General features: G+C 34.1%; 1 pseudogene; it reads left to right on the forward strand.

The window, feature by feature from the left end:
- The first annotated feature begins 2,088 nt into the window (after window positions 1-2,088).
- Window positions 2,089-3,420, forward strand: LOC149158505 (protein CANDIDATE G PROTEIN-COUPLED RECEPTOR 7 pseudogene; annotated as a pseudogene).
- The last annotated feature ends 19,170 nt before the right edge of the window (window positions 3,421-22,590 follow it).

Below are 22,590 nucleotides of genomic sequence, written 5' to 3' on the forward strand. Positions count from 1 at the left end.
AGAATATTTGCAATATACAAAAAGGAAAACACTCAAATAGTGAATATACATTATAACATATGCAGTTTGAATTGCGTAACTACATTTGTCATTATGTTTCACTTGCTATTTTAATAAATAATTAGGGGAAAATAAATGATGTATGGACTTTCGCTTGATGACAAAAGCGGGTTCCACAATTCATACACCTATCGGATTGTGTCTTCAGTAGTGGCTCTCACTTTTTCTCCTCAACCACTTCTTTTAGTGGCCCCGACTTTCTTTCCTCAACCACTTCTCTCCAATCATTCATCTATGTTGAAACATCTCTATATGCAAGAATCTCACTCTCATACATCAAAAAACAATGGTGCTTAACTACATTATCTATTTTTGTAGGTCTTCGTGCCACCACTTTCTGTTCACGTTTCTGCAAACGAGATAAAAATGTTAGCCCTATGACAAATCCATCACACTCAACATTTATACAACTTAATATTTGATGACATTGACAAACTATTTGAATGAGTCAAGGATTTTATACGGTGGAGTTAATATTTGATGATGATATACATGTTATACAATTAAAATTAAAATAAACAAAAAATGAGTTGAACTACATGAAAATGTACCTTGTATGCATTGTCATTTTCTAGTGTTGATTTGAAGCAAGATTTTCCATCTTCTTCAATTCCTCAAAGGAATATTTCTTCTCCTCTACTTCCTTCACAATATTCCTAGCCTTATTTTCTTATAACACTCTATTGCACTATTTTGGGATGACCCATTTTCTGGTTGACAAGTCTAGCTTTGTCACATAATTTTATCCGCTCACCATTCACCTTACTGTCTCATGAATTAAAAGTAAAATAAACATCCCACCATGATCTAGAACTAATAATATCTCTCAATTTTGCCTAGATCCCAAAAACTAATTGAAAATTGTCACTGCTATTATTTTCACTTACAAGTCCTTAAGCCTAATCTTCAAGAGAAGCCAATGTCCCAAACTCATTTATCCTTCTATCATCTACATCAAAGCTACACGTTTTGGGGGCAGCTACTGATTTGGTCCTCTTTCTCCTTACCCTATTTTCTGCTCCCTGTTGTGACTGTAGTGGATTCTTCATTTCAGACTTAAGCACATAACATGGTTACATTAAGTTCTCTTAACATTCAATGATCTCAACACTGTCAAGTCTACCAATAACTACATAATCACCTAGACTATTGGTAATTCTCCTGCCTACTTCTATGTAAACTATTCTTTATTTTTCTAATTGTAATGGACAAAGAAAAGAATTGAATTGTAACATACGATAAACAAGTAAATTTATTCTTTGATCAACACACTTAGATAAACTATTGCAATAAATAGTACTACCTAGGCTATATATTCTTATCATTTGCACGTGAAGGCCAAGACCATTGACCAACAACCAAGACCAAGACCAACAAGGGAAATATAATCCAAACATAAATATTGTAAGACATAATTATTGGAAAATGTCAATTTCAACTCAAGTCAAAGTTCTAAGAATCTAATGTTAAAAGTCTAAGAGAATTACCTAAAATGATAAAATCTATTTCAAAGTACAAGGGTTTTCAAAACCAATCAAACCAAAACCAAAACCAGCCAATTCAATCAGTTTGACCCTAAAAGAGGAAGGTATGGCCCTTGAACTAGCTTAGTGACTGGTTCCATATGAAACTAGTTTGCTTAGTACAAAACCAATCCGACAAGAAAATTCAACTGGTTTATATATATAATCAATATTTCATGTAGTTTCTAGTAAACTAGTTCATAAATTGATTTTGAGGTAGATGCATGCTTGGAGTCGAAGTAAGAGGTGGGTTAGTTGGATTGTTATCATTTTATAACCTTAGACGAGAAAATTTTCTACCTTTTTTCTTTATGAACAATCGATCTCTGGTCCATCCATGTAGGATTCCTATTGCCCTTTATAGATTCCCTCCCTCTTTAACTTGCTTACTTGCAGTTTAACAATTTCCATCTTCAGCTAGCTTCAGAATATTCCATAAGTTTTGATGCCTTGTGGGTTTTTTCTCAAACACTTAGATATGAGTCCAGAATTGGGCTTTCTAGCCATGGGAAAACTCAAATTCCCCACTATGTTGTGCATCTATGTTCACTTCATAACAAAAATTTCAATTTCCATCCTACCCATTTGCTCTATGGAGATGAGGGACTCCAAAATAGATTCAGATTCTAGAGCCATGATTATGTTTGAAAATTTTGTCGTCACTCACACAGGGCATGTTGAAATCTTTTTAAAAGGTGTTGCATGGGGAAGGACACCACAAGGCCCTGATCCAGATCTCTTCATGATGGGTTTTTTATTTGTATCAGATGAATCGTTGGTGTGAGTTCTAGTAGAATTGGATGAGAATCCCAATTATTATGTCCTCGATAGTCATTACATCACATCGTTGTTCAACTTAAAGGAGTTGTGTGCAAACAATACATATAATAACTCATACATTGTTGTAGATGCCAATGAGTATAGTCTCTTTTTTGCAAATTTTCATACTCATTACAAAGTTTCAATGAATTTCCACACTAAAATTTACAACTTGGAAGGAAATCTTAAGGATTTCCTTCCTGCAGGTCCCTCCAATGTGAAGGATTTCATTTCTGCACGTCAAACCCAATTGCCCTCACTTTACTTTTGTTTCTCTATTTTGCATGAAATTTTCCTTAGGGTTTGGGTTTATGTCTAACTAAAATAGAGGGACATGGTGCATAGAATACATGTTATTATGTGTGCAATTCTCCTGTTCAAAGCATAGAATCCGATCTGTGTAGCCGAGGATAAATTGTATGTTAGGAGGACAGAGAGTGCCCATGGATGGGATATTGCCTTCTACATCTTTGGGTTTTTTAAGGGCATCCTCCTCTTCACTGTAATAATTCTCATAAGTATGGGTTGGTCGTTTTTGAAGCCTTATCTTACGGAAAGAGAGAAAAATGTTCTTATGATTGCGATCCCATTGCGATTTTTTGCTAACATTTCAAGCATAGTTATCACTGAGACTGGACCTTCTAAAAAATATTGGTTTATATGGGAGCAGGAATTTTTGCTTATATATATTATCTACTATTGTGCAATCATTTTTCCAATTGTTTCGTCGATCAACAATCATCGTGAAGCATCCAAGATTGATGGGAAGGCAACTAGGAACTTGGAAAAATTGACCCTTTTCAGGAAATTTTACATTGTTGTTGTCATCTATTTGTATTTTACCAGAATCATGGTTTATGCCCTCATAACAATCACATCGTACAAGTACAGGTGGGTGAGAAATGGTTCATAAGAGGTTGTAAGTCGTGCCTTCTATATATTCACATTTTACAAATTCCAACTGGTAGACAAGAACCCCTACCTCATTCTTGATGATGAAGAAGAGGCTGTAACATAGATGGTAGCCCTTAAAGATGAATATTTCAAGATTTAATGTAGAAGTCTGGATAAGAATGTTTTCTAGACACTATAAACTCCAAGGACGAAATAGCCTTTCAAATATGACTAAGTCTACTCACATTTTAGAAGTTTAGTATATCTAATGAGAGGAACCTGTGAAAGGTAAACAAATATGTGATTCAGCTTTTTGTTGTATTTTTCTCTTGTTGCGACACACTTTTATTGGTTGAAAAAAATTGATTCTGAGGCCAATTCCAACTTTTCAAGCATGGCAAACCATGGAACCATTTGAATACCCTAATCAAAATCATTCAATTTTCCATGATGAACTAACAAGAAATAATATGAAATGCATACCATGGCTCTTCCCCATTATCTCCATTTTCCTCAGATAATGACCCTCCCTCCTATTCTGGAACAAAATCACTAGGACCAATTGTAGGCCTTTCCTTCTTTTAGCCAACAAAATTGGATATCAGAGTTCCTTTCCATATTTTTCTAGCCTTTTAAACTACATTCAATTCTTGTGGATGTAAAACCATCCACCTCATGCAATTATGGGAGACAATGAGTTAACATTATGAATATAGGTCCCACAAAGATGCACAAGACACAACATAGTCTGAAACAGAGATTTTCTCCCTATTGTGACTTCAGTAGTGGGTTCCTCACTGTAGAGTTAAGCACATAACATGGTTACAATAATTTTTCTTAACATGTAATGATCTCAACACTCTCAAGTCTACCAATAACTACATACTCACCTAGACTTCTGGTAATCCTCTTGCCTACTTATTTGGAAACTTTTATTTCTTTTCTTAACTCTGATGGACAAAGAAAATAATAGAATTGCATAATAAGATAAACAAGTCAAATTACACTTTGAAGAATACACTCAGATAAACTATTACAATACTTGGGCTCTCTATTCGTATCATTTTCACGTGAAGGCTAACCTCTCTTTTGAACACTAAGACCACTGACCAACAAGGGCAACTTAATCCAAACATAAATACTGTAAGACAATTATTGGAAAATGTAAATTTCAACTCTAGTCAAAGTCCTCATAATCTAATGTAAAAAGTCTAAGAGAATTGCCTAAACTTATAGAATCTATTTCAAAGGACAACGGTTTTCCAAACCAACCAAGCCAGAACTAAGACCAATAAATTTAGCCAATTTGACCCTAAAATGGGATGGTCTGGCCCTTGAACTAGTTCAGTGACTAGTTCCATATCAAACTAGTTGGTTCTCACTCAACACAGAACCAGTTCGATAGGGAAATTACACAAGTTCAGTTATAGATTAAAAAAATAGGGAAAACCATCATGCAAATATTGATTAAATGCTAGATTTTACTCCTTTCCATGCACTCTTGAGACTTAACTGCATCCACGGAAAGTCCTTACAAGTATGTAAGAAGGATTCTCTTTCAAACATATTTTGATTCATCTCAAGATTCAAACAAATTGGATCTTGGCATAGAATCCCAATGTTCTTAAAAATAATATAACCTCAAACAAGAATAAATTGAGAATGAAAGGCATCCTAATATAATATTGAGTTGGAAAAAACAGGATGGGAAAGCACTAAAGACTCCACAAACTATCTTCATCGTGCCCATTTATTACTTTAGACGAGTTTGAATGTTATTTGGCAAGTAACTTCTAGATCAAAGTGCTTCTTTGATAAGAAAACTTTTAAGATAAAAAAAATTTGATTGCAAGCATTCTAGTTTCTCGGTGATATTGATAATAGTATATAGGTAAATGCCCATAATTTCACATCTATTGATGCTTGATTTCATGTCAAAAAAATACTTGGGTCCTAAAATTGGTGTGGAAAAATACCTACAGAACAACCTATTTACAATGGACCATATTCTCAAGCATTATAGATTAGGCTCTCTTCACACATGCTCGATCAATTTAACTACATTGTTTTCTGCATCTCGCTGTGAAATTTCTCTATCATTCGAGTTATTGTTTATGAGACTTGACCTAAACTCTAAATGAAATGAAAAGTATGATAACTATTTTGCCATACAATATGAGTTATTATCAATAGTTTTTGTACGATTTGTATTCAAGAGTTCATGTGTGGTCTTCAGGTTGTGGAGAAATACATTACTCTTTACTATGTTCATTTACATGTTACCATGTTAAAAAATAAAATTTCATCGTTTATGTCGATTCATATCAAATAATTCATTTTTCAAGGTTCCCTAGACACCTATCCTGCCAAGTTTTGTTTATATTATTTACTGACAACTTTTCCTTTTGTAATATAAATCTTTTAGTCTTAGTTGTTTCCAGAGCTTACAATATTTTGGGTGACCATGGTTGACAAGATTTCACTGCAAGTGAAAGAAATATTTTCACATGTTGAGATCACAAAAAAATAGAGGGGATCAAATGGAACCAACAACAAACCCAAAATATTACAATAAGTAGGGGGAAAACAACACTAAGTACACTAGAGAGGGGTCACCAAGCACTATACAAAATAAACCCATGAAAAATAGAGTGGAAAACTTGATATAGGTGACCTTAGGCATACATAATTTGTTAGAGATATCAAGAAGATCACGAGATGATATCTTACAAATGAGAGTTCTAGTGTATATAAACAAAACTCAAGTAGGTTAGGCGCTTTCACAGGGATGGTTTATGGGCATACATCAAGATAACTAGGTTGGCCTTAACCACAACCTAGTAGTATAATAAATTATTACACTAGTGCCTAACCAAATTCATTAATGACACATTATGAGTGGACTGTATCCCAATTTCAATAATAAACTATTCCCAACATCACATAACACTTGTTTGGCATTAGACATTTATCATATTGAAATTTTTTAACTAGAAAAATAGCATATTAATTTTTTTAAATATGACATCACCAATGTTCTTGGCTCACTAATGTGTAGCCTTATTTTTACTCCTTTCAATTGAACGTATATTATGTATATAAATAAAAAATACAATTTAATAGCTAGATGACATTGGATTCTAAAAGCTAAAATGAGGATATACTGAGAAAATTGTTTTCTATTGTATAAGGACTGCATTACATAATAGTGCACTAGTAGTAACTTACATATAAGAATCTATGGAGATAATTCAAATTTAAATGGTAACGGTGACAACAATTTCTGGAGGACTATAACGAACAAACAATGTCATAACATGACTTCATCTTATTTCACTAAGCCTATGAAATAATGTGAACATATAAAGCATATAGGGAACAATTAGGACACAATTACAACTATGTTACCAAGGAAATATTTCAACACTAGACTATTGGATGCTTATGAATATAAGAGAAAGGATTGTATACATGGTTTCTATACAAGAATTTTATACCAAACTGTTATAAACAAAGTTAGTATAAAAGTGCATAGAAAAGCATAAGCATAATGGTTCTATAATTTCCTCACTGGCGAAGAAAAGGGGAGATAAAATTTAGGGAAACAAAACCATGAGTCTTATCTTAGGCAGGGTGAACATTATTCCTAGAAATTGAGGTATTTCCATTGGTTCATGGTTCATAATACCTTTACAAAATTCCATGGTTTGTATCTTGGGAGTTAAATTTTTTTAATAGTTTTTTTATGTGTTTGACAGTTAGTCCATACTAGACTCCAACTCCATTGATAGGGTTTCATATACTACAAAATTCATTGACAGTGAATTTTTCAACTTGAATGGAATAGAAGTGAGGATGGGATTCCCCCTCCCTATTACAAAGAAACTATCAGTAAGCTTCATCAAGCAAAAGAAAAGTAGAAACAATCTTACTATCCAGATCAGAGTGGGATCTTCCACCAAGTTGAAAAGCCTGAGGTCTCTCTAAACCAAGTCTTTTTCTGCATATTTGTGGGAATATAACCCTCTTTCCATAAAATAATGAGTTTTATTTCAAAGAAATAGAAAATATAGAACAACTTAGATAACCATAACACAATCTACTTCATTGTCATTCTCTTGAACGAACAAGAGAAAGAATTAGTTTTCAAATCAAGACCTTGGTTCATGAGAAGATTCATGAAATATTAGACCATGTTCATCCAATGGAAGACTTTCCTACAATACCTATGTGGGTAAGACAACAAAACACTCACTTCAATTTAGCATACCTTGGATTTTAATGCCATTGGTGATACATGGGTAAAAACATAATATGAGTACATGTATGGTTGTGTCTAGGGGTCCAATTCTTTGAATCCAGGCCCTTGTACCTGTAGTAAGCCCCAAAGAAGTTTTTCTTAGGGTGGAACTATTGGGCCCCTATAATACTAGTGATTACCCCATTACTATTGTAGTTGCATCCCTTACTAATATTGTTGTGCCCCTATTATCCCCATCTTGTTTTTATTGTTCACCATAGAATCCCTCTATTGTTATTTTTGTGACTTTATATTATTATTGTTAGCTTGGTTGGGTTATATTGTGACTCCTTAGACTCCTATATATAGAAAGGAGGTTTTGTCACTTGAATCATCCAAGAATTGTTCGTTTATGTAATGTAAAGGAGGTTTCCCCCTTGAATAGGCTGAATTCTAAGGCGTTGATCTATATTTTCTATCTTTTCTTGAGCTGGTTTCATAAAATTTGGTATCAGAGCTTTGGATTCTAGGGTTTCACTACTCCAAATAGGCCATCGTGGCATTTTGCTATAACTTTTTTTCTACGATGTTTCAAAACCTAAAAAAAAAACACATTTGAGAAGAAATCATGCTGAACCTTAGGTCTAAATTTCAGAGCTTTTCGTGATATATTTGCGGAGATATGATTTGAGGAAGTTGGTCTTTTTGCAGACTCTTGAATTACATTCCAAACAGGTGACCTAGGGAAAATCGTCATAACTTTCTCTCTCAGCATCGGATTGAAATTTTGAAAGAAGGTACAGAAAGAGGACAAACTGTAGTTTCTTGTATATACCTTTCAGAGCCAAAGGTTGAAACAGTGACTCATGGCACATCATACAAGTTCACTCTACTGAACTAGTCTATAATCAGGTCACTATGGGAAATTTCGCATAACTCTTCCTTGGAGAATCCAATTTGGATCAGACTGGTGGCATTGGAAAGAGAAAACAAAGGGCTACTATAGGTCACGATTTTAAAACTGAATGATCTGAAAGTATAGAGATACATCAGTGGCAATATCGAGCTCCTACAAAGTGAAAAAAGGTGTGTAGATTCTTTTAAATGTTTGCTTAAGATTGGTTTGAAAATTTATTTTGAAGGAATTCAAAGGGCATAGTAGAGCATTATTATCGGTAATTGATGCCTTGAGGAAAGAAAATGCAAACACCTAGTAAGCAACCTGAGATCTCTAGCATGACTCATGAAGAAGAGGAAGAAATGCTACATGATATATCAAAATTACACGAACAAGTGCAACAAATGTCACTCTCACAAAAGCTAACAGAAGCTAAGATAAATGGCGTGGAATCTAAGATAAAGGGCATGGAAGCTAAGATGGATGATTTGAAGATAGATTTGAAGAGAGACATGGAAGATTTGAAGACAGATTTGAAGATAGACATGGCAGATTTGAAGACAGATTTGACAAATTTTCTACAAGAAATACTTACTAATGGTGAAAATTAAAGGAAACTCATGATGCAAACAAAAGAAATGTTAATCATGATTTCATAGACTCTAATGTGGGATTGAAGACCCACCATATTCCAAAAATCAATATGAGGAAGTTTAATGGCAAGGATCCCGCAACATGGATATTACAGATGGAGCAATTTTTTGATCTCAATAATGTGAGAAACACACAAAAGGTACGTATTGCAACTTTATATTTGGAACCAAATCAGTTTGTATGGTATCAATGGCTTTGCTCTCGTAAATAAATTATCACTTGGGAAATTTTTATGGAAGAATTGAAAGCACATTATGAGGATACAAAAAGCAACACTTTTTTTAGCCAATTGATAAGTCTCAAACAAAAGGGTTTAATAATGGAGCACATTGAGGAGTTCCAAAAATTGAACATAAGGGTAAAAAATATTCTAGAGGAGCATAGGATTGATTCGTTCATAGGGACATTAAAGGATAATATCCAACATGATGTTCGCCTGTGGGAACCTGATTCGTTAGAGAAGGCATTCAAGTTAGCAATAAAAATGGAAAGCAAAATTATGGCAACCAGGAAGCATACCACTCACAACTATAAAGATGGAAGTGTTGTTGCCCCTAGTCTTCCACAACCTATAAGTTTGACACCACAACAATTGGAAGTAAAAAGAGCAAAAGGGCTTTGTTACAGTTGTGATAGAAAATACACTAAAGGTCATAAGTGTGCTGAAAAGAAATTATTCTACATAGATTGCGAAGAGGAAGAAGAAAAAGAGCAAGCAAGGTCAAAAGAAGAGGATATAGTCTAGGAAAAAAGCCTAGATAAAGAAGAAATGAATCCAACCATATCTTGTAATGCATTGGCGGGAATTACCACTCCTCAAACCATCAAGATAGAAGGACAAATCAAGAAGAAAAAGGTAATAGTGTTGATTGATTTAGGAAGTACCCACAATTTTATTCATTGTAAGGTAGCAAAAGAATTGAATTGCTTTTTATATCCAACACTAGAGTGTCAAGTGATGGTTGCAAATGGAGAAACAATAAATTTCTCTAGAAAGTGCCATAATATCAAGCTATCGATGGGAGAATATGTATTGACAAGCCCAATGCTTTCCATTCCAATGGGAGGTGCTGATGTTGTACTAGGAGTCCAGTGGCTACAATCCTTGGGTACAGTAGCATTTAATTTTCAAGAACTTTTCATGAAATTTTCTGTGGAAGGAAAGGAAGTTGAATTAAGGGGTATTGCAGGGAAACCGAGAAAGATAATCAGCTCTAACGGTATGACAAAGCTTCTAAAAAAGGAACAAAAGGGTGTAATTACACAATTATGTTCGCTAGATGTTTCCACATTGGAATCATCTATTTCTACAGATCTCCAAAAAGACTTGGACAATCATTCCAAGGTATTTTAGACTCCCAAAGATCTCCCACCTATTCGTGATCATGATCATGCTATTCATCTGATTCCAGGAAGTGTTCCTGCAAACATCAGGCCGTACAGATATCCCTATGCCCAAAAGAGTGAAATTGAACGTATGGTTGCAGAAATGCTAGAGGTTGGTATAATTCAGCCAAGTCAAAGTTCTTTCTCTACTCCAGTAGTATTAGTGCATAAGAAGGATGGATCATGGTGCATGTATCCGGATTATAGGGAGCTCAACAAGCTCACTATTAAAGATACATTTCCCATTCCTGTCATTGATGAATTACTGGATGAATTGCATGGATCAATTTACTTCACCAAGTTGGATCTTCATTCAGGATATCATCAAATCAGAATGAAGACTGAAGACATTCTGAAAACAACATTTAGAACTCATGAGGGTCATTATGAATTTTTGGTCATGCCTTTTGGCCTTACCAATGCACCTTCAACATTTCAAGGTTTGATGAATTCCATTTTGAAACCATTCCTTAGAAAATTTGTGTTAGTATTTTTTGATGATATACTAATCTACAACAAGTCTTGGAAGGATCATGTTGAACATGTTGACAAGGTGCTACAACTATTGGAGGAGAAAAAATTATATGCAAAAGGATCCAAATGTTTCATTGGAGTACAAGAGGTGGAATATCTGGGTCATATTGTATCTCATGAAGGAGTTAAGGTAGACCCTAGCAAAATTAAAGCCATTAAGGAATTCAAAGTCCCCACATCCATAAAGCATCTGTGAGGATTTCTTGGGTTGACAGGGTATTATCGCAAGTTTGTTAAGGATTATGGGAGAATAGTAGCACCTCTATTAACATTATTGAAGAAAGATGCATTTTCATGGACTCTGGAAGCAACAAAGGCCTTCGAACATCTTAAAGAGGAAATGTGCCAAGCACTAGTCTTAGCTACATGGGACATCACAAAAACCTTTATTGTGGAAATTGATGCTTCAGGAAATGGAATTCACGCTATTTTAATGCAAGATGAAAGACCCATTGCTTTTGAAAGTCGTCCAATCAAGGGAAAGTTTTTACACAAAGCTATTTATGAGAAGGAAATGTTAGCAATACTCCATGCTCTTAAGAAATTGCGACCCTACCTAATGGGAAGACACTTCAAGGTAAAAACGGATCATGATAGCCTTAAATACTTTTTAGAACAAAGATTATCCTCTGAACAACAACAAAAGTGGGTCACAAAGATGTTGGGTTATGACTTTGAAATCATCTACAAAAAAGGGAAGCAAAATGTGGTGGCAGATGCACTCTCAAGAAAGGATGAGGATGTGGAAGCATTATTGTGCGCCATTTCTATTATCCAACCAGATTGGATAAACGAAGCAAGGGAGGAATGGAAGAATGATGAAGAAGTGTGGGCACTTATTCAAAAGTTACAACAAGATTCCAATACGTCTGATACATTTAGCTGGAAAAATTATTCTTTTGGTACAAAGATCGCTTATACCTCTGTAAGAATTCCCAACTAAAACAAAAGATTCTTATGGAATTGCACACTTCTCCCTTAGGAGGGCACTCAGGATTTTTAAAAACTTACCATAGGGTTAAGAAGGAATTTTTTTGGGATGGCCTTTAATCAAATATTCAAAAATTTGTGGTGGAATGTTTGGTTTGCCAACAAAATAAAGTTGAAACAATTAAGACACCAGGTCTATTACAACCTTTAACCATTCCAAGCCAACGTTGGGAGGAGGTTTCAATGGATTTTATCACAGGTTTACCCAAGCCTGAGGGAAAGAGTGTCATCATGGTGGTAGTCAACAGACTTACCAAGTATGCACACTTTTGTGCATTATCACATCCATTTAGAGCCAGTACAGTTTCTACTGCATTTATGGAAACAATTCAAAAGCTACATGGAAGCCCAAAGATTATTGTAAGTGACAGAGATCCGATTTTCACTGGAAATTTTTGGACAGAATTATTTTCTTGTCTTGGTACTTAGTTAGCTCATAGCTCATCTTATCATCCTCAATCTGATGGGCAAACTGAGATAGTAAACAAATGTTTGGAAGGATATCTTTGTTGCTTTGTATCTGATAAACAGACACAATGGGTCAAATGGTTGCCTCTGGCTGAATTGTGGTATAACACTTCCTTCCATACAGCAACAAAAATGACCCCATTTATGGCACTTTATGGATATCAGCCACCATCCATCACACCATATTTAAGAGAAAATTCTAAGGTTCAAGCAGTGGAACATCACATCGAACATCAACAACAAGTTCTCCAACTCTTAAAGGATAACCTCGTGTTGGCACAAATAGAATGAAACAACAGGCAGATCAACATCGTAGCGAAAGAAGTTTTGATGTAGGTGATTGGGTATTCCTATAGCTACAACCATATAAGAAAATGTCCCTCAAGAAAGTTAAGAAGGATAATAAATTATCACCAAAGTATTATGGTCCATACAAGGTGTTGCAAAAGATTGGTACTATGGCATACAAATTGGAGCTTCCTGCAGCTTCTCGACTGCACCCAGTTTTCCATGTTTCATGTTTAAAGAAGGTTATAGGTGACAAGCTCCCAGTTCAAACAATATTGCCAGAACTTGATGAGGAATGAAAAATTATATTGGAACCAGAAGCAATCACAAAAACAAGAACTCGACAGCTACGAAATCGATCAATTTCGGAGTATCTTATCAAGTGGAAGAACTTATCCGCTAAAGATTCCACATGGGAGGATGAAAATTTTATACAGAAGCATTCAGAACTACTCAAGCGTTGAGGACAACACTTTTCTGAAGGAGAGGAGCATGTTGGGTCCCTATAATACTAGTGATTACCCCATTACTATTGTAGTTGCATCCCTTATTAATATTTTTGTGCTGCTATTATCCCCATATTGTTATTACTGTGCCCCATAGAATCCCTCTATTGTTATTTTTTGTGGCTTTATATTATTATTGTTAGGTCGACTGGGTTATATTGTGACTCCTTAGACTCCTATATATAGAAAGGAGGTTTTGTCATTTGAATCATCCAAGAATTGTTCATTTATGTAATGTAAAGGAGGTTTCCCCCTCGAAGAGGCTGAATTCTAAGGCGTTTATCTATCTTTTCTATCTTTTATTGTGTTGGTTTCATAACAGGAACATAAAAATAACTTGGCCAGTTTGAACTTAAGATCTTTATGAAATATTCTCCATTCCGAAGGTAATTATATGGAACATAAGTGGGGATGGGATTCCCCTTCCCCATTACTATAGAAATTCTCAGTGAGATTCTTCAAGAAGAGGGTAAAAAGTGTTAATTGGGTTAATATCAGGTGATTGGGAGGAATAATTATCTTCCTCCCCACCCAAATTCAATTCATGCTACTGGCATGTTGAGTTAATATTGATTATATTGTTGTAATGAATTCAATCGTTTTTGTTGAATGGCCTTGAGGCCCGAAGAATATCTTACCTTTGCCTATAGGGTGGAGGATGGAGTTCTTGGTTACATGGCGAAAAAAGAAGAAGGGAAGTAGAAACTGTCTCACTGTCCAGATCAGAGTGGGATCATCCACCAAGTTGAAAATCCCATCATCTCTCTAAATCAAGATCCAATAATAGAAGGTAGTATCAGGTTGAAAGACCAAGTCCTTTTCTGTAGATTTATGGCATTATAACCCTCTTTCCAAACATTTTCTTCTGGTTTTTACATAGTTTAAACATTCAACTTGGACATATTTCTTCCCTCAACATTTTCCATCTAAGCTTGGATCCAAGAAAACAAAAAAAAAAATAGTAAAAGAAATTATAAACTCTCTCTCTCTCTCTCTCTCTCTCTCTCTCTCTCTCTCAGCTAGATAGAGATGTTTCTAAACATTTCTTATTGATGTACATGATTGTATGTTTAATTCATCTATTACACCACTATAATAATTTTAATACTATTGAATTTTGTTTCCCACTTAAGAAACAAAAATAGATAAAGTACAATTATGATACAGGGAAAAAATTTAAGTGCAGAAGGATGCAGGGCCAAATCAGAATGGGAAACCATTCAAAATAGCATGAGGTACAATGACCAAACTTTTTTGTAGTTCATATACATAACCATTAAACCATTGGCCTCAAATGAGTAGGTAGAGCAAGAAAATAATCTCCAAACAAGTCATTTTTTCTGGATAACATGATGCACTAGTAGAATATTGGGCCAAAGATGATAGAGGTGTTTATTTTATATTCTAAGATTATGATCCATGAAATATTTGAGAAGTTCCTATTGAGATAAAGAATCCCTTTACTAAAATTGGACAGGCTAGGAGGTAAACTCCAGGAACCTGCCCCCAATCAATCGTCCTCTATGCACCAAGCTACATATACTTTTCATGATATACATTCTAAATGGCGATGGTGAATGAGTAGCTTGAGAATTTTTGATGATATGCTTGAAAGAGGGAAGTTTTAATGCTTTGGGTCTCTAGTTTTGATCATATTCTTGAAATAGGAGGGTTTTGATGGGCTAGGTCTGTATGCTTTCACTAATACTTTGTGCCCTGACAACTTAGTTGTTCTGCAGTGGACCTAAGAAGCTATTACTACCTGCCAAAAGGCATGAGGATGCCTTATAATAGGATACTTAGGGCCTAATGGCAGGTTTGTTCATCTGAAAATTACTCTTTCATCCCCAATAGTAGTGCTTCCATTAACTGTGAGAATATTAACACTAAAGGCCAATGAAATTCTGCTTTGAGAGTCCTCCATGAGGAAATCAAGTTCCTCTTAATAAAATCCCAATGGATATATCTCTTCATGAGAATTCTAGTTTTTTTTATAAGATCAAAAAGGTGCACACAATCAAGTTCTTATTAGTGGCATTGGAAATATCCGTAAGGCCATCATAAAATCTTAGTTCAAGAAAGTATGGAAGCTTAATTAATGACATTGTCTAATTATTTGAAGCTTGAGAAACGGATTTTTTGTACTTTTATTCAAGGAAGAGGTCCATTGTTTTGCAATTGTTTCTAGTGGCCCCTGGTTATGTGTGAACACCATGGTTGTTTTGTCCACTTGGGTTGATGATTTCTTTTCCAAGCAATTTGTCCATGTCTACTGCTTAGTGTGGATTGACTTCCCATACCTTTCTATCCAATTTTCATACTTTCTAAATTGTACTCCAGTGCCAAATTGCAGTTTATGTGACATGAACCAACCCATTTCGTATCTTAGGACTTTGGGAAGAGTATATATCAAAGGTAACCTATAAAAATAATTTAAGAAAATTGCCTATATTTGAGTTGGGTAATTGCTTACACTACCTTTGAGGTATATAAACCTCATGAACACATGTTTTATATGAAAGAGTCCTAATCATATTCTTTTTCAAGGAATTCAATTCTCAAATAGGATACATATGAAAACTATCACAACTGTTGTACAACCTATTTTATAAAAGCGTCATATTTTAGATTAATGGGTCTAGATTGGAGAAATGAAGCCAATAATATCTACAAAATTCTACATGGAATGGACCTTGCATATCTATAGAATATTATTTTGTGACCATCTTAAAGGTAAGCCACTCATATCAACCCTTCAAAGAGGGTGTCTTATATGAAGTATGGGATAAACCCCCAAACAAGGAAAGGGTGTGTCTTGTATGAGGTAGAACAATAGGTTTGTCTTGTTTAGTTTAATATGAAATAGATACAAGGGAGGTGGGGGAATTATGTAGGTTATTTTCTCAGTAACTCTCCAAAAATTTGATTCACCAATAAACATATTTCTGACAATATTTTACCCAACGTTCAAGATTTATATGGACTTTTGTTTTGTTAGAAGTATATTGAAAATTGTATCATTGCAAGTAGAACAATCCTCTTCCCTCCACAGTCCATTGATAGCCATCATTTCATACAAATCATCCTTCCCCTACCTACCCAAACAAGTTGGGAAAGAGCATGAGATCTATATCCTACATGATATTTACCATATTCATGCAAATTATTTTGATCTTGACCTGGTAAATTTCAGGACCCAAAAATAACTACATGCTTGTTATACATTCATGTTTTATTATCACCATGGCCAAGGAGGTCCACACCATCAATTATGATTCATGTATTCAAAAGGAGAAGCTTTATTTTATTTTCTCAAAACCCTAGGATCTATGTACTTAAATTGTAAACATGGTTACTTTTTAAGATTGAATAACCACTAAGCTTAATGCATGGCAGACCATTTGTTTATCTTTGGGCCCCTTGCTAGCCAATTGCAAAAAAAAAAATTGCAGACGTAACGAGACCTAAGTGAAACAAACCCAAAAGAAAACTCCAAACAAAATACTTCGATAAAAAAGTTCTAAAAACCCTAAATAACCACACAAACAAGTACGATTTAAGTTTTTACCTTCATCGGAGAACTTAATTTTTTTTTTTTGAGAAGTTCCAATTGAGATAAATAATCCCTTTACTGAAATTGAACAGGTTAGGAAGTAAACTCCAAGAACCTACCCCTAGTTGATGGTCCTCTATGCACCAAGATACATATAGATTTTATGATATACATCCTAAATGGCTCAATCTAAAGATTTGGATTGCCAATGAAACCTCGAATACTCCCTAGAAAGATCATGTTAGCATGAAAAATCTAGATGGACTAAATCTGCATCAACAAAAACAACCCTTGTCAGCATGCAAAATCTACATGGACTAAATCTGTGTGAACCCAACCCCTATCAAGTACGTTTTCTTTGTTGGTTAACCGGTAGTGGATTTGAACCAGGGGCCTTTTCACAAGGAGTTACTTAAGAGTACATCCATTCACCATTAATTCAAATCCATGTGTACCCCATCAAGTACATATTATACACATAGAATTGATCATCTACTACTGTAAATTCAAAACAAGAATGGGAGAATCAGAAATATAATGATAAATTGGTCTCTTAGTTAAGGTTCTTTTAATATAGAACCGAATGACCCCTATGTTAACACATTGTTTAAAAATATGCATAGTTTTAAATAGAATGAAATCAAAACTAAAATATGGATTAGATTACCCAGGAAAGATACAAAAAAAATGGATAGCACTATGACTTCCCTGATATAAGATCCATACTATTGTCAACACTAGGAAATAATAAGACAACTAAAACAAAGAGTAATTTAAATATGGTCATGACTAACAGATACAATATATGTTTGGATAATACCTTGCTCCTTATATTTTTCATACAAATCATTCATCTCTTTATAGTTAGAGGTAGTCAACCCATTGCAGACACAAAAAATAATAGAAACCCAAATTATTCAAGTTTATAAATGAGGATAAGTTCACTAACAAATGAAATAACCATGAATGATCCATGAAGTCGAGAAGATAGTTTTGTTCCTTGATTTTTTTATCTTTTCTAAATAAATCATACAACGGGGCCAATTTAACAAAATTATAGACCCATGAAGTCTAAAAATACCTTGTTTTTTCCATTGATGGGATAAGTTCTATCAATTATTATATCCTTGGTCCTTTGAGCATATGAAAACTTGTTTGAAATAGAATTGAATCTTAAAATTGCATTGGTGAAAGCATAGCTTGAGAATTTTCTATGCTATGCTTGAAAGAGGGGATTTTTAATGTTTTAGGCCTCTAGTTTTCATCATATTCTTGAAATAGGATGGCTTTGATGGGCTAGGTCTATATGCTTTTGTCAATACTTTGTGCCCTGACAACTAAGTTGTTTTGCAGTGGACCTAAGAAGCTATTACTAACTGCCAAAAGGCATGAGGATGCCTTATAATAGAATACTCATGGCCTAATGGTAGGTTTATTCATCTCAAAATTACTCTTTCAACCCCAATAGTAGTTCTCTTGTCAATTGTGAGCATATTACCAATAAAGGCCAATGAAATTATGTTCTTAAAGTCCTCGATGAGGAAATCAAGTTCCTCTTAATGAAATTCCTGTGGATATATCTACTGATGAGCATTCTGGTTTTTTTATAAGATCAAAAGGTGCACAAAGTCAGTTGTTTGTTAGTGGAAGTGGAAATATCCCTAAGGCCATCATAAAATCTTTGGTTGGAAGCTTAATTGATTGCATTGTCTGATTATTTGAAGCCTGAGAAAATAATTTTCCCTATTTTTATGTAAGGAAGAGCTACATTGTGTTGTTATTGTTTCTAGTGGCCCCTAGTTATGTGTGAACACCGTGGTTGTTTTGTCCCTTTGGGTTGATGAATTCTTTTCCAATCAGTTTGTCCAACTCTACTGGATAGTGTGGATTGACTTCTCATACATTTCTATCCAATTTTTAGAATTTATAGACTGTACTCTAGTGCCCAATGGGAGTTTATGTGACATGAACCAACCCATCTCTTATCTTAGGACTTTGGTAAGAGTATATCTCAAAGGTATCCTATAAAACTAATTGAAGGAATTTTCCTATATTTGAGTTGGGGAAGTGCTTACACTGCCTTTGAGGTATATAAACCTCTTAATCACATGTTTTAGATGCAAGAGTCCTAATTATCGTCTTTTTCCCCATTCCTTTATTTTTCAAACATAAGAACATGTAAGTGATGTCAAAGAAAGTTGATCACATTAACAATAGTGAAAGAAAGATATCTGAGCATGCCAATATTTACCAAATAGGGATTTATTCATTAAATAATTAGATTATTGCATTGGTAATAGATGGGGAATGCATCCACCACTGTATTATCTATAATTTCCTTCAGAAAAATCAAGTGTAAGCTCTACTATGTTGTCACCTATTAGCATGCAACCATAATCTCGTTACATGGAAGCCTCATATAATAAAATAAATAAGAGGTGGAGCGAAAAGAAAGTTGACACACTAGAATGTTCCTAGCCAAGAAGCTTAACAAAACTTCCATATCGAGTAGACATTAGAAGTGAGATGGATATTTCATTCATACCCATAATTATTCTGATCCACCTGCATGATCAATTTCTCTTCCTCACCCAAACAATGGTTCTGATGCTTTAATCACTTGTTCCTTCCCCATCTACCCCCTTCCCTTGTTTCAATGCTTTTGACCCCCCTTTGTACTAAACCTTAATAGACTCAATATTGATTAATTGACAGAAAATTTTCTGAGATCAAAAAAAAAAAAATCCCCTCTACCACCCTATTTCGATCCTCTAATGATATCTACTCACTCAGGTCGTTGCTAACCTCCAGTGAAAGTGAGTAAAAACCTATAATATCTCCACATAATCTAAATCTCCATATCCAGGAATACTACATGCCCATATTGTGTACTTTATGAAGAAGGGATTCGTTCAAATATCATCCCGTAAATCATAAATGCCCAATCTTGTGGAATTCCATCCAATATATAAATAATTTCTTTTATTTTTCCTATTACGAATCTACCTATCTATTTCAATTGTACCATCTACGTTGGTGCCATAGTGTATAAATCAAAATTTTGGAGTGAAAAAAATATGAAGTTTTGTTTTCATTACAAAACTCCATAACTGTAGCAGCTACGTTGGCGCCATAGTGTATAAATCAATTTTTTGGAGTGAAAAAAATTAGAAGTTTGGTTTTCATTATAAAACTCCATAAACCAAGTAATTCTAGCTTGAGATTTAAATTTTATTATTAAAAATAGTGGAAATGTAAATTCTCTTGTTAAAAATGGATTTTTTTATTAAAAATAGGGGGAAAATGAGGAAATTATTTTAGAGGTCAACATGAATAATGGATAAAAATTATCATCTCAATATTGCACTTCATACACATTACCCAAAGATCAATAAATTTACTTTATCAAATAAAAGAGTCGAGTGAGGTTTCAAAGTAGAATGTTTAAATTGCTTTTTGGTACAACCCTCACTCATGAATGATCAAGGGAAAGTATCTTCTTATACCATCCCCTATGCCCTCTTAAATCAAAAACCCATTGGCCTAATCTTAAAGCTAAATCAAAATCCAAGACTCCTCCCCTTTAGATGTAATCCCTTCTAGTTCTCAAAGAATCTAGAGGACTTGATCATATTTGAAAAGAATTAGTTGGCTCACTCCTTTTTGTTTAGGAGAAAACACATGAACATGTAAATTTGCATGCCTCCAATAATATAGAGAGGGAAAAAAATCTTAGTGGAAATATATGGTTAGAATGAAAAATAAAAATTACCCCTCTTCATGTCGGAAATACAATGCTTGGAAATGAACCAAGTTATCCTCACACCTCAAGAAGAAGAAGAATATTGGCGTCTCAAATCCATGACTGTATGTATAAGCATAATAAATGATAATAATAAATTATTTCACAGGAATGAATAATAATAATGTACGTTCAAACTAGCTAAACAATTGGATATCCAAGTTACAAACTAGTATCCTAAGTTCAATGTATAAGACCCTAATAATAAAAAATGTAGATATACATGAAAAGTTAAGTCTTCCACTAAAGAAAATTTCACCTCTACTAATTCAACAACACTTTTCCTTCAAGGTACGCTTCATAATATATTTAACCCAGTTGTAAATCCACTGCCATTTCAGATAAACTGTCAACCTTTGAATTTAATTCTCTTTGAATGTTATCAAATGAAATAACCTTGAAAATTATAATCAACTCCATAACTCTAATCATCCAGTAATCCAATAAATAAGTGTTTAAGGAAGTATAACCTTTTATCCGATCTATATTAGCCTTTGAATACCCTATCACTTGTAACTGTATATTGTTGAAGTGACACAATTAAAATGACTAACATAAAGAATTGATTTTTATTATTGTACTACTTGTTAAGTAGTCATATTTTTGTTCCTAGACTAAATTAGCCATCCATGTTAGTCATTTTTAGTTGTATTATTTATTAGCTAGTCATATATTTTAACCTCGGACTAAATTAGTCATTTATGTTAGTAATTTTTTGTTGGGTTACTTAAGCTTGCTCATTTTTGGTAGTATTTCACTTGGAAAACATGAGGTGACTAACTTTTTTAGTTGCCTAGTCACTAATTTTTCATTTTTTACTAGTGCATTTTAATGTTTCTTAGGTTTATAATTCTTTGCTTTGATAATTTCATTTCTTTATTTACACATTAAATTTACCCTATAACATCGTAATATTATTCAGATTTACATCATTATTCAACAACATATGCAACTATGTAGAAAGAACAATATCATCATCATCAATGCATCATAACATAAAAAAACAATAGAAGAAAAGCATTCACACATAGAGACACCAAGATTGGTCGGAGGCCAGGACAAAACCCACTATGGGGAAAACCCTTTCAAATTCTTTTTCTTATTAGATTTTCGTAGAATGATTCAACAAAAGAGAGTACAATGATCCATATGTTCATCCATACAACTATCCAACAAAAAACAACTAAACAATATGCATGAGATGATCCCAACCATGCTCATACTCCAAAACCCGATTCAGGAGCCTGTAATGAACTATCACTATTTGTGGTCAACGAGCGAAAACTTTGGACAACTGAGAACCAAACCATAGTTTCTAGTCGCATGGAGGATGTGTTATGTGTGTGACTGAAAGGCTTTAGTCGCATGGATGAGCTGACCAACAGGAGACTGCAACCGATATCTCTTTGTGACAATAGGGGAGTTTTGAGGTCTAAAATGGGCCTTGTAAGAAAAATGTACAACAAAAATAAACTTTATAAGAACCAATAGAATTCAATATGATGATGTCAGCCATGGGGGATGATTCACCATTTTTGGAGTAAAAAGGAAAAAGGATTAAAAGATAATAAAATAATAAAACTACTTTTTCAACTCGTATTTTCAAATTATGTCCCAAAGTTTTTACACAAATTTCGAGTGGGAGTACTTGTTGGATGAACAATTTAATTACTCATCCAAGGAGTACCCATGTTTCATGCTATTGATGGACCTTGCTACATGAAAAATCATAAATACATGAAAAAACATGATTGCAATCACTTTTTTCATGTAACAAGGTCCATCAAAAGTATGCAACATGGGTACTCCTTTGCTGAGGAAACAAATTTTTCTTCCAACAAGTGTTTCCGATCAAAATTTGAGTAAACCCATAGGGAGATAAGTTGAAAATACGAGTTGAAAAAATAATTTTTTATTTTTTTCCCTCTAAAATTTGATGATGTAATCTAATATTATTTTTTATTTCCACTATTAC

The sequence above is a fragment of the Pinus tabuliformis genome, chromosome 5_2 (genome assembly GCF_031772625.1).
Source record: "Pinus tabuliformis cultivar Carrire ecotype Pingquan chromosome 5_2, CPIR1, whole genome shotgun sequence".
Lineage (NCBI taxonomy): Eukaryota > Viridiplantae > Streptophyta > Pinopsida > Pinales > Pinaceae > Pinus > Pinus tabuliformis.